The following is a 13,631-nucleotide window of genomic DNA, read 5'->3' as shown; positions in this document are numbered from 1 at the left end:
GAGCCTGCTCGTCTGGAGCCTGTGCTCCGCAACGAGAGAGGCCGCAACGGTGAGAGGCCCGCACACCGCGATGAAGAGCGGCCCCCACTCGCCGCAGCTACAGAAAGCCCTCGCACAGAAACGAAGACCCAACACAGCCAAAAATAAATATAAATAAATAAAAATTAAAAAAAAAAATACATGAAACTGACTGGTCAAAATCTTAATTGATTTGAGCTCAAATAAACAAACAAAAAGACTAACAAGCCAGATTCTCTGCCTCTTTCTCCAGAGAATAGATTTCTATAATTCATTAACCCTTTCACAGAGATCAGTAAATGTGCTGACCATAAAAATCAAAATCCCAATTGTTGCTGCCACTAAAGGAATAATTTATTGACTGTAAACAAACCAAAATGAAAAACAAAACACAAACTTAGTAGAAAGAATATATAGAAACAGAGATTTAGCAAAGTTAAACTTCTATTGCTAGTTGGGATCTACCTCTGAGAGCCAAGAAAAAATGTGCTTGTACTTAAACCACCCACGAGGTGTACTTTGGTAAAGGCAGTTTACCTGGCTCTGTCAGGTGGATCTGTTGGATATCTCAGTGGAACATTCAAGGCTCATTTTCAAAAAAGATAAAATCATGACTCTTGTACAGACACAAATGAACATTGACCAAGACTTTATTTCTTTTTTAATATTTATGTATTTATTTATTTGCCTGCCATGGGTCTTAGTTGCGGCATGCAGGATCTTTTGTTGCAGCGCATGGGCTTCTCTCTTGTTGTGGTGTGGGCTCCAGAGCAGGTGGGCTCAGTAGTTGCCCTGCGGCATGTGGGATCTTAGTTCCCTGACCAGGGATCAAACCCATGTCCCCGGCGTTGGAAGGTGGATTCTTAACCACTGGACCACCAGGGAAGTCCCTGACTGAGACTTTATTGAACTCATTACACAATGAGGTTACAAGTGATTAAAAGCAAAATTCAAAGTATTACATTTATAGTCAGAAAAGGAATGCTGAAATGACTTTACAAACAGATGCAAACTGACAAAACTGGTCAATATCCTCTGGACAAAATTTCACTTCACCAGACACAATTTGCATTTCTACTAGCAATAATTATTGCATTACTATCAGTTTGCTACAACTTATAGAGTTGTAAAATAACTCAAAGACAATGGAACGTGGCCTCCCCTGGTGGCGCAGTGGTTAAGAATCTGCCTGCCAATGCAGGGGACACGGGTTCGAGACCTGGTCTGGGAAGATCCCACATACCACGGAGCAACTAAGCCTGTGCGCCACAACTACTGAGCCTGCGCTCTAGAGCCTGTGAGCCACAACTACTGAAGCCCACGGGCCTAGAGCCCGTGCTCTGCAACAAGAGAAGCCACCGCAATGAGAAGCCTGCGCACCACAAGGAAGAATAGCCCCCACTCGCTGCAACTAGAGAAAGCCGCGCACAGCAACGAAGACCCAATGCAGCCAAAAATAAATAATAAATTTATTTAAAAAAAGATAATGGAACGTGCCAAGAACCTTGATGTGTGAGTTAATACCTCTAATGTTTTTTCTACTTTCTTTCTCTCTCTCTTTCTTTTCTCCCCATTTCAAAGTCTTTCACAATTTTTCCCTACATCTTTTAAGGAGGCATTTTAAAAGATTTATTTATTTTTGGCTGCACTGGGTCTTCTGTGCTGAGCACAGGCTTTCTCTAGTTGCGGCGAGCAGGGGCTACCCTTCATTGTGGTGCGGGAGCTTCTCATTGTGGTGGCTTCTCTTGTTGTGGAGCACGGGCTCTAGGCGCTCAGGCTTCAGTAGTTATGGCACGCAGGCTCAGTAGTTGTGGCACACGGGCTTTGTTGCTCCGCGGCATGTGGGATCTTCCCAGACCAGGGCTCGAACCTGTGTCCCCTGCATTGGCAGGCGGATTCTTAACCACTGTGCCACCAGGGAAGTCCCTAAGTAGACATTATTATTATCCCTATTTTAGATAAACAGAATTCAAGGCAGAGAGAGATTGAGCCCAAGGTCACACACCTGGTAAGAGGCTGAGCTGCTGTGAAATGTACCTAAGATTTTATTTTAATCAGGTATGGTAAGATGACAGACATGGAGACAACTGCCTTTGAAAGAAGAATGTATTACAATTCTCAAGAGGAGTGGGGCATGACAGCTACACAGGGCTGCGTGGGAAAGCAACAGGGTCAGTAAGACAGAAATAAAAGCATGGGCAAAAGTTTTTATTGTGGTTTTTCATAGGAAGGAAGGAGAGAGGCAAGGTAAATCAGGATTGGCTAGTTTGAATAATTTCAGCAGGCTCCAGGCTATGGGGTGGTCCCTAGTTACCTGGTATCCAGCCCTGAGGTGATTGACAGCTGGGGCAATATTGACTTGGCTGTGAGAGTTGATAAAGGATATAGTCAGGTGTTTGGTTTTGGATTGATTGGTTTGCATTGTGAAAGGCGGGTTTTTAGGCAAGTTGTTTACTAGCTCTAGGAATTAGCTGGCCCTGGGAGGGGCAGTCTCTCCAGGATTAGCAAGGCCCTAAAATGTCAAAGCATCATAAATACAGAAAATAAAAACATGATTAATACATGAGCCTGAAACTGAACTTCAGCAGACTGTCTCTGGAGTGTGTTTCTACCTTGCACACTCTACTGCCTTTCATAGGGTTATTGTGAGTACTCAAGTGGGGTGTAAAGTACACATATAATACTTAGCACGTTGCCTGGCACTTAGTAAGTTCTTTATAAATCACCAGCACTATTATGAAAAGGCCAAGAAGTGGGAGAGAGAACAGGGTGTATTCAGACAACTAAGCAATTCAGCATGACTTTACTAAGGAATGCTAGAGTGTAGGGGTGTGAGGGGATACTGGGGAGAAATCTAGCTGGTGTGGTAGGAGAGGCCAGCCATGTCTTGGAGGCCTTATTAAGGAGGATGGAGTTTACCCTGAGGGCAAGGAAGGACCACTGAAGAGTTTTAAACAAGGCTCAGATTTGTTCTTTTTAGAGAACATCTTTCTGGCTGCAGTATGGAGAATGAATTTACCCCAGAATGACAGTGGAGTCAGTAGTGACCAGCAGAACTGGAGGAAGGTTTGATCTCCCCAGCAACCATTCAGCACTCCCAGATTTTCATTAGGGCCTCTGCCTTTCCCCCATTCTCAGTTCCTTTGGCGGTGGGGTGGGGTGGGGAGTGGGTCTATCTCCCCCAGGGGTGGAGAACTTGACCCCCCAGGCCCAAGTGAATCAACTCAGCCCATTCCTTGGGCCACTATGATTGGCTCAATGAGAGGTCCAATAAGAGTGATTATCAGGACTTTGACTCAGACTATTGGGAAACAAACTTGTTTTTGTGGGCAGAACTTGAATCTGAGAGGATATGAGGGCTGGAGCTGCTGCAACCACGTTGCCACTAAAAAGAGAGAGCCTGGAGCTACAGGGGGCCATGGCCTAGAACAGAATAAGGCCAACCCAGTGGGAAACAGAAAATGAGCTCCAATGTCATCATTTGAGCCCTGAATCCAGGCATGCCTGAAGCCATTTACCTCACTGTTCACTCCATTTTTTGCCAAGCCAATTTGAGTTTGGTTTCCGGCTGATACAATGAAAGTAAGTGGCTCATTGCCATTCATTCCCTAATACTGACTAATCAAGAAAAAAAAAAAAAGTGCAATCCTACTTCCATAGACTGAATGTTTGTGTTCCCCCCAAATTCGTATATTGAAATCTAATCCCCAATGTGATGGTATTTGGAGGTGGGGCCTCTGGGAAATAATTAAGTCATGGGGGTAGAGCCTTCAAGAATGGGATTTGTGCCCTTATAAAAGAGACCCCAGAGAGCTTCCTTGTCCCTTCCAACAAGTGAGGACAGCAAAAAGATGGGGGTATATAAACTAGGAAGCATGCACTCACCAGATACCAAATCTACCAGCATCTTGCTCTTGGATTTCCCAGCCTTCAGAACTTTGAGAAATAAATTTCTGTTGTTTATAAGCCACTCTTTAGAAAGAATCCAAATGTCCATCAAAAAGAAAATGGAAAAATAAATTATGGAATTTCTACACAGTCAAAGCTATTCTATACGCTGGCAACTCAAATAACATATATAGCCCTGCACACAATGAAATAGGACACAACATTTTAAAAGACTGTGATAGCTCTGTATAAAGATGTGGTGACTTGTCCATGATATATGTAAGAAAACAAAGTCACAAACAATATGTATGGTATAATCCATTTGTGTCTAAGAACTTTATGTTTTAGTACATACTAGAATACCCACCAAACTGTCAATCATGGTCATCTCTAGACAGTCAGCTCATGGGGAAATTTACATATCCTCCTTTATATATTCCTGTAATGTTTTATTTTCCTAAGACATTTATTACTTGAATTTAAAAACTGATTAAGGTTAAATATTTTTTAAAGTAATGAAGTTACAGTCTATATATGTGTCTAACTGCATTCTTTTAACATTATAAATGAAAAATAGCTCAAAATGTTCTAAAAACAATGACATCATTTTAATAGATAAAGGGGAAGTTGTGCAAATATCTCAGCAAATGTCTTCAGGGCCCTTCTCTCCCAATTCTGCACATTTGTAAGACTTCAGTCAAAGGAGAAGTTTACAATTCTACGGAGAGCATGAGAATTAGGCTCTTTGGCCTTAACAGAGCTCCAATATTAGCAGATCAAAAGCTAGAAGTTCTGTCTTAATGTTGACAACATCCAAATGTTTAGAAACATGGGGAAAATGGACTGACCTTTCCTCCTCTTGATGCAATTATTTTGGCTTTGAGCAGGAAGTACTTCTGCATCTTATTTCAGGGTTTAATGTCTGACCTAGAGATACAGCTCCTACTAACAGAAGAGGAGTTAGAGTAAATGAATGAACAGTTAGTTGGGAGGGAAGAGTGAATAAAAAAGCAAAGACCCCTTGGTGGCAAGTAACAGAAAATCCTACTCAAACTGGCTTAGGCCACTTGTATCTGACAAGTCTACTAGCTTCAGGTATGGCTGGATCCAGGGGTTCAAAAGTATCAAGATTAGTCTCTCTATATTTCTTTATTGTGGAACTTTATATAGGAATGGTCCTCCTACGTTGTGGCACTTTCACCAGCAGCTCCAGTATTACATCCTATTCTCTCTTAAAACCAGCCAGAGGATGATGTTCCATTTCCTTGGCAGTCCCATTAACTTGAATTGGTCCCAATTCTCTTTTGTCTGAATGGGGTCGTGTTCAAAGCTGTCACTGTGACCAGAGGGGTAAAGTAGACTGAAAAGTGTAGGCCTGGTCAACGTGCTCGTTCCTGGAGCTGGGGTGAGAATTATGCCAATCAAGTCATATGGACTGAGAGTGGGGGAAGGGTGGTGTCCTCAAAGGCAAATCAGAAGAAGGAGAAGGTTTCAGAAAGAACAGATATAAAATACAGGAATAGTCAAGTGGCTAGATGGGGCTTCGGCTCCATTTCAAATAGTGGCAAGTGCTATGAAGAAAAATAGAGTAGGGTAATGGGGACAAGAAAAAGAAAATCTTGCCTCCTTGCTCTGCAACTAGTACCCTTTCCCTGCTCTTGAGGCATTTTGGGGTTTAATAGGTCAATGCCATCAGCTTTTAGTTTTATACTCTGGAGATTCCTTGGGTGTGAAGTGAGGGAATTCAGGATCAACATTCCAGGGGTGGGGAAAGAGGTTCATTTTCACATGATAGGGGGCTCCAGGGTCCTGAGCTTCCCAGGAGCTTCAGTGAAGCAGTGCCCTGGGTCAGGATGCTTTCATTTCACATTATCCATCCAGTGCCTATCCAGCTTCAGGCAGAGCTCACGGTGATACTGCAGCCCTCACAGAGTTGACTCGATATGATGAGGCACAGATAAGGAACAAGTCAACAGACATATAGAACATGTTTGGTGGAGAGAAACGCTATGACAAAAGATAAAGCAGGGTGAGGGGGAAAGATGGTCACAGGGTGGTCGAGGAAGTGCTCTCTTTTGAGAAGACATTTGAGCAGAGACTGAAGGACTTGAGGGATGGAGCTGAAACCTTGCACCTCAGGTTGGGACTTGAACCCATGTGGCCAGGACTCGAACCCAGCCAAAATCCTGATTGGGATTTGAACCCACGTGGCTAGGACTCGAACCCGGCCAAAACCCATAGTCTTCCAGCTGAGATCACACACCTGGTTTCAAGACTTAATGAAGCTCAGTTTCTTGATGTCTCATCACAGAAAGAATTCAGTGAGAGACAAAGTGATGGTAAGAAGTGGATTTATTTAGAGAGAAACATACTCCACAGACAGAGTGTGGGCCATCTCAGGAGGTGAGAAAGGCACCAGGGTATGGGGGTTGTCAGTTTTTATACAGGTGGGTAATTTCATAGGCTAATGAGTGGGAGGAGTATTCCAGCGATTTCAGGAAGGGGCGGGGTTTTCCAGGAATTGGGCCACTGCCCACTTTTTGATCCTATTGTTGGTCTTGGAACTGTCATTTAGCTTGATGATGTGTTACAGTGAACGTATACTGAGGCTCAAGGTCTAGTGGAAGTCGACTTGTCTGCCACCTTGGACCCATTTGGTTCTAATCAGTTTATGTCATGTCCTCGGGCTACGTCATTCTTTCAAAGGTTGTGTCCTACCCCCTTCCCTCCTGTTTCAGAGCCATGCAACTCTCTGGGGGAGCAGAGTTCTGGACAGAGGGAAGGGCAAGATCAAAGACCTTGAGGCCAGAGGATGTCGGTGTTGTTGGAAGAACAGCCCAGAAGCTGGTGTGGCTGGAACAGAGTGAGTGAAGGGAAGAATGGTAGGAGGGGAGATCAGAGAGACAATGGGAGGACAGATCATGCCCTGGTGACAACTTTAGCTTCTGCCCTGAGTTAGACAGGAAGCTGTTGGACAGCATGAGCAGAGGTGTAGCATGATCTGACTTTGGGGTTTTTTGGGTTTTTGTTGTTGTTGTTGTTGTTTTTGGCCATGCTGTACAGCATATGGGATCTTAGTTCCCCGACCAGGGATCGAACCTGTGCCCCCAGCAATGGAAGCACAGAGGCTTAACCACTGGACCTCCAGGGAAGTCCCTGAGTTTGGGTTTTAAAGGATCATCCCACCCACCAACCAACCAACCAACAGCAGAAGGAATACTCTGACAGCTGTGTGGAGAACAGACTGCAGTAAGCAAGGCTGGAAGCAGAGAGGTAGGTCAGGCATCTGTTGCAATAATGCAAGTAAGAGATAATGTTGGCCTCGACTAAGGTGGCCACGTGCTAATAGTGAAAAAAAAAAGTGGCCCGGGTCTGGATGTGGGGCAAGACAATGAATGAACCAACCAGGTGTACCTTGAGGGTCATATGACAATGATGGGGATATTTGTAATTATTCATAAGGACATCCACAGACTTTTGGCCAAAGGGCATCCAACTCCCACCTTCCTCCTATTAATACACAAAGCGCCCTCTGTTGGGACTCACTTGGAGTCTTACAGGACGGGCTATTCCTGACACCCTTACACTTATAAATGGAGCTGAGAGGGCCAGATCCTTCCACCCTCTGTCCCTTAGGGATGGGCCTGTTACATAAGTTCAGCCAGCGGACTCTCCAAAGACAAAGAGAATGGAAAAGGGGTTGGGAACCCCAGATTCATCACAGAGACAGCACTTGAACATGAGTAGCATAGCCTTAGCTATGGTTTCTGCTGCCCAGCCTTCCTCAGACAAGGTTACCAGTGCACTGTACAACTCCAGCGGGGCACCATTTCATGCTATTCTATCTTAGTCTAGGGCAGGGGTCAGCATACTTTTTCTGTAAGTATTTTAGGCTTTGCGAGCCATATGATCTCTGTCACAGCTACTCAACTCTGCTGTTACAGTGCAAAGAGGGCCATAGACAACATGTAAAGTGATATGCATTCCGGGGGCAGTTGTTGTTCTCTGCAGCCCTGATGGAAGAAACCAGCAATGTTGTAAGAAAGAGGTAGTTCCAATAAAACTTTATTTGTAAAAACATGTGGTAGGCTAGAATTGGCTGGTAGGTCACAGTTTGCTAATTCCTGGTCTATGGGAAGAGTGTCTTCTGCTACAGGAATTGTACAAACATGACTGCCAGGCCTTGGAGGTCCCTTTATTCTTGCTGGTTTTCTAAGCTTCCTCTTGATTCTGTGAATCCCCATATCCTTAGTCTTAGTCAACTCAGGCTGCCATAACAAAATATCATAGATTGGATGGCTTAAACACTAAGATTTATTTTCTCACCATTCTGGAGGCTGGAAAATCCAACATCAAGGTGATATCAAGGCGGGTTCATTCTGACACCTCTCCTCTTGGTTTGTAGGTAGCCTCCATCTCACTGTGTGCTCCCATGACCTCTGTTTTGTGTGTGCTGAGGGTGAGGGGAGAGAGAGAGCCAGCCCCCTGGTGCCTCCACTTATAAGGGCACTAATCCCATTGTGAGGTCCCCACCCTCATGACTCATCCTATCCTAATTACCTCCCAAAGGCCCATCTCCAAATACTACCACATCAGGGGATAGGGCTTCAACATGTGAATTTGGGAGGGACATAAACACACAGTCCATAACAGCCTTCTAATGAATTTTGGTTTTGCTTAAGGTAGAGTCAGTTTCTGTGGCTTGCAACCAGGAAGCTTAATTGATGCAGCACTTAATTTCATTTAATTTTGTGTGGCTCTTAGGAAAGAAAACAAGAAGGGAGAGTGAGGATAGCTCAAAGTCCCTCATTCCAACTGCTGGAGAAACAGCCTAAAGCAGATTACAACTAACAGAAGTCATTAGTGTCATCTTGATTTATGATACATCCGTGTGTTTAAGAGTTTCCTCACTGCATAGTTTTAACTTCCTACCTCTTTCTTAGAAGGTTCAATCAGGACTGCAGTGAACAATAACTGCCCCTGGAGCTAGTTCATTCACGGTCACAGCCTTCATCCCCACATCCTTCCCTCATCAGCTGCTTGGCTGTTAGAGCTGCGTGTTTCCTGTTTACAAAGGGATATGAAATATATTAGTTGAAGAGTCCACCCCTAGTGTTTCGCTGCTTCCTTCTGCCTCACAAGATGAATTTCACTTGGCCCTGGAGTTTTATTTGACTTTGGAAGTAATGGATTTGATGATGTTTAGAAATTCATGACTATAGCAGACCATATCTGTAAGGTGCTCATTCATGTTATTCATCTGTGTTTTATTTATTTATATAATCCACCCTGTTCCCAAGAGGATTGACTAAATGCATGCTGTGTAAAAGATTAAAAAAAAAAAAATAGGGCTTCCATGGTGGTGCAGTGGTTAAGAATCCGCCTGCCAGTGCAGGGGACACGGGTTCAAGCCCCGGTCCGGGAAGATCCCACATGCCACGGAGCAACTAAGCCTGTGCGCCACAACTACTGAGCCTGAGCTCTAGAGCCCACGAGCCACAACTACTGAGCCCACACACCGCATCTACTGAAGCCCCTGCGCTCTAGAGCTGGTGCTCCGCAGCAAGAGAAGCCACGGCAATGAGAAGCCCGTGCACCGCAACGAAGAGCAGCCCCCACTCGCTGCAACTAGAGAAAACTCACATGCAGCAACGAAGACCCAATGCAGCCAAAAATAATAAATTTTTAAAAATAATAAATAAATAAATAAAGTAAGCGATGAAGCTGGGACTAAGCAAAAATTAGGGGAGGGAATATATCAGATGAATTAAGAGGCAAATGAGAACACAAAGTTGCCTTAACACATAATGTCTATAGTTATGTGCAGATCTTAGAGATGTACTACAAATCTTGTTCTGAGCTTCCTGGCTGGCAAAGCAAATAGGGAGACACTTTGGTGTATAATTGATAATGCCTTTAAGATAGAAAACAAACTAAATTGTTCAGATAATATGGCTGGTTGTAATTTTTTACTTACACAGTAATTGGTAGTTGAATAGGTACGTTTTGTTTGGGCTCAGAAAACCAAACTTCTTTAATCCCAGGAAATGCTATATACTTTTTTAAAAATATTTTATTTATTTATTTATATATTTGGTCACACAGGGTCTTAGTTTTGGCCGGCCAGCTCCTTAGTTGCGGCATGTGTGCTCCTTAGTTGCAGCAGGCGGGCTCCTTAGTTGCGACTCACCGGCTCCTTAGTTGCGGCATGTGTGCTCCTTAGTTGGAGCAGGCGGGCTCCTTAGTTGCGGCTCACCGGCTCCTTAGTTGTGGCATGCACGTGGGATCTAGTTCCCTGACCAGGCCCCCTGCATTGGAAGCTCAGAGTCTTAACCACTGCGCCACCAGGGAAGTCCAATGCAATATACTTTCTTTTTAAGAAACAATTGGAAATTCATACTTTTTTTAAAATTTATTTATTTTATTTTATTTATTTTTGGCTGCATTGGGTCTTTGTTGCTGCACACGGGCATTCTCTAGCTGCGGCGAGCGAGGGCTACTCTTCGTTGCGGTGCACAGGCTTCGGTGACTTCTCTTGTTGCAGAGCACGGGCTCTCTAGATGCGTGGGCTTCAGTAGTTGCAGCACTGCAGGTTCAGTAGTTGTGGCTCACCGGCTCTAGAGTGCATTCTCAGTAGTTGTGGCGCACAAGCTTAGCTGCTCTACGGCATGTGGCATCTTCCTGAACCAGGGCTCGAACCGTGTCCCCTGCATTGGCAGGCAGATTCTTAACCACTGTGCCACCAGGGAAGCCCCCAGTGCTATCTACTTTTGATGCCCTTAAGAGAACTCAAGAAAAAAAACTTAACTTTTCAAATCTGATAAATTAGATTTGCCCACTCTCACTGCAAAATAATCATTTCTTTTACAAAGAGCCTCTTTAAAACACTCAAAAGATTTAAAATTTAAATAGTAATACTGTTGCATGTTTAAGTATATGCTTACAGCTAGATTTCTAGCAGGGTCTCGTGGGACCTGAAAAGCCTTCTTGTTCATCCCTCCAGTCTAATAAGGAAAGATCATTAACTTTTTAAAAACTGTAGTGAAAAACACACAACATAAAATGTACCTTCTTGGGACTTCCCTGGTGGTCCAGTGGTTAAGACTCCGTATTCCCAATGCAGGGGCCCTGGGTTCGATCCCTGGTCAGGGAACTAGATCCCACATGCCGCAACTAAAAAAAAAAATAAATAAATAAAGAACCTGCATGCCACAACGAAGATCCCGCGTGCTGTATCCTCTTAATCATTTTTAAGTGTATAGTTCAGTAGTGTCTAGTATATTCACATTGTTGGGCAACAGAGCTCTAGAACTTTTCAATCTTGCAAAACCAAAACTCTATACTCATTAAACAACACTCCCCATTTCCCCCACCCCCCAGACCCTGGCAACTACCACTCTACTTTCTGTTTCTATGAATTTGACTACTCTGGGTACCTCATATAAGTAGAATCATACAGTATTTGTCTTTCTTTGACTGGCTTATTTTACTCAGCATAATGTCCTCAAAATTCACCCTTGTTGGGACTTCCCCGGTGGCACAGTGGTTAAGAATCAGCCTGCCAATGCAGGGGGCACGGGTTCAAACCCTGGTTGGGGAAGATCCCACATGCTGTGGAGCAACTAAGCCTGTGCGCCACAACTACTGAGCCTGCGTGCCACAACTACTGAAATCCGTGTGTCCAGAGCCTGTGCTCTGCAAGAAGAGAAGCCATCGCAATGAGAAATGAGAAGCCCGCACACCACAACGAAGAGTAGCCCCTACTCGCCTCAACTAGAGAAAGCCCGCGAACAGCAACGAAGACCAACGCAGCCAAAAATAAATAAATAAATTTATTTTTTTAAAAAACCACAATGTGATACAACCATACTGTTCATCTATTAAAATGGCTAAAATCCAAAACACTGATAACACCAAATTCTGGCAAGGATGTGGAACAACAGGAAGTCCCATTCATTACTGGTGGGAATTCAAAATGGTACAGCCACTTTGGAAGACAGTTTGATAGTTTCTTTTTTTTTTAACAAAGCTAAACATAGTCTTACCGTAAGATTCAGCAATTGCATCCCCACAAATGTATCTCTATTCACCCAAAGGAGTTGAAAAATTATGTCCATGCAAAACCCAGCACACGAATATTTATAGCAGCTTTATTTATAATTGCCAAGAATTAGAAGCAGCCAAGGTGTTCTTCAGTAGGTTGATGGATAAACATACAGTGATACATCCAGACAATGGAATATTATTCAGTGCTAAAAGGAAATGAGCTCTCAGCCATGAAAAGACATGGAGGACACTTAAAACTCATATTGCTAAATGAAAGATGCCATTCTGAAAAGGCTGATTACTGTATGATTCCAACTCTATAACTTTCTGGGAAAAGCAAAACTATAGAGACAGTGAAAAGATCAGGGGTTCAGGGAGCATGGGTGTTGGAGGGGATGAATAGGCGGAGCACGGGGTACTTAAGGCAGTAATACTATTCTACATGATACTATAATCGTGGATACATGATATTATGCATTTCTTAAAATCTAAAGGATTGTTTAACAAAGAGTGAACCCTATGTAAACTATGGACTTTAGTTAATAGTAATGTATCAATATTGGGTCATCAATTGTAATAAATGTTCCACACCAATGCAAGCTATTAAAAATAGAGGAGATTGTTATGTGTGGTGGGGTGAAATGGGATATGTGAAAACTCTCCATACTTTCTGTCCAATTTTTCTGTCAACCTAAAACTGCTCTAAATAATAAAGTCTATGAATTTTTAAAAATGTAAATGGGGGGAATTCCCTGGTGGTGCTGTGGTTAAGAATCCGCCTGCCAATGCAGGGGACACGGGTTCGAGCCCTGGTCCAGGAAGATCCCACATGCCGCGGAGCAACTAAGCCCGTGCGCCACAACTACTGAGCCTACGCTCTAGAGTCTGCGTGCCACAACTGCTGAAGCCCGTGCGCCTAGAGCCCATGCTCTGCGATGAGAAGCCCCCACTCGCCGCAACTAGAGAAAGCCCGTGCACAGCAACAAAGACCCAACTCAGCCAAAAATAAAGAAATAAATTTATAAAAAAAAAATGTAAATGGTATTGTGGTTAAGACAATGCTATGTATCTTCCTGAGAAGATCACATTTCACAACTCTCTAAGAGTTATTTATGTTGGCCCCAAGTGACTGAGGTCTGTGCAGTGGAATGTGGCTACAAGCCATGTAAGCTATCTCCAGGCCTGGCCCTTCAAAATGTGCCACCTCACCATCCAGTTTTTTCTTCCTTTTGCAATGACCTTGATCAGATGATGGGAAAACAAGACTAAAGAGGGCTGCCCAACCCACACTGGATTCTGTATGAATGAGGGAGAAAAAAACCCCACAAAAAAACTGTTATTTTGTTAAGCCACTGAGAGTTTCAGGATTTATTTGTTACTGCAGCATAGCATGATATAGCCTGACCAAAACAAGTACAAACAGACTTATAACAAAAACAAACAACAAGAAAAATGCAGTTCCCCTAACCTGACCTCTCCTCACTTTCTAGTCTTATTCCCCAGCTGCTGTTTTAGCAGCTTCTTTGGGCATTGATGTCCATATTTCTACATATGATTTTACTTCTAATTTTTTATGTATCTATTTTAGGCATTATCTATTAACTTCCCAGTATGGCAGATGACTTTTTTAGCATCCTTAAATCATCAAGTACCCTGACTCTCTGCTTTGCATCTTCACC

The sequence above is a fragment of the Balaenoptera musculus genome, chromosome 1 (genome assembly GCF_009873245.2).
Source record: "Balaenoptera musculus isolate JJ_BM4_2016_0621 chromosome 1, mBalMus1.pri.v3, whole genome shotgun sequence".
NCBI classification, from domain to species: domain Eukaryota; kingdom Metazoa; phylum Chordata; class Mammalia; order Artiodactyla; family Balaenopteridae; genus Balaenoptera; species Balaenoptera musculus.
This window is presented reverse-complemented; position numbering follows the sequence as displayed.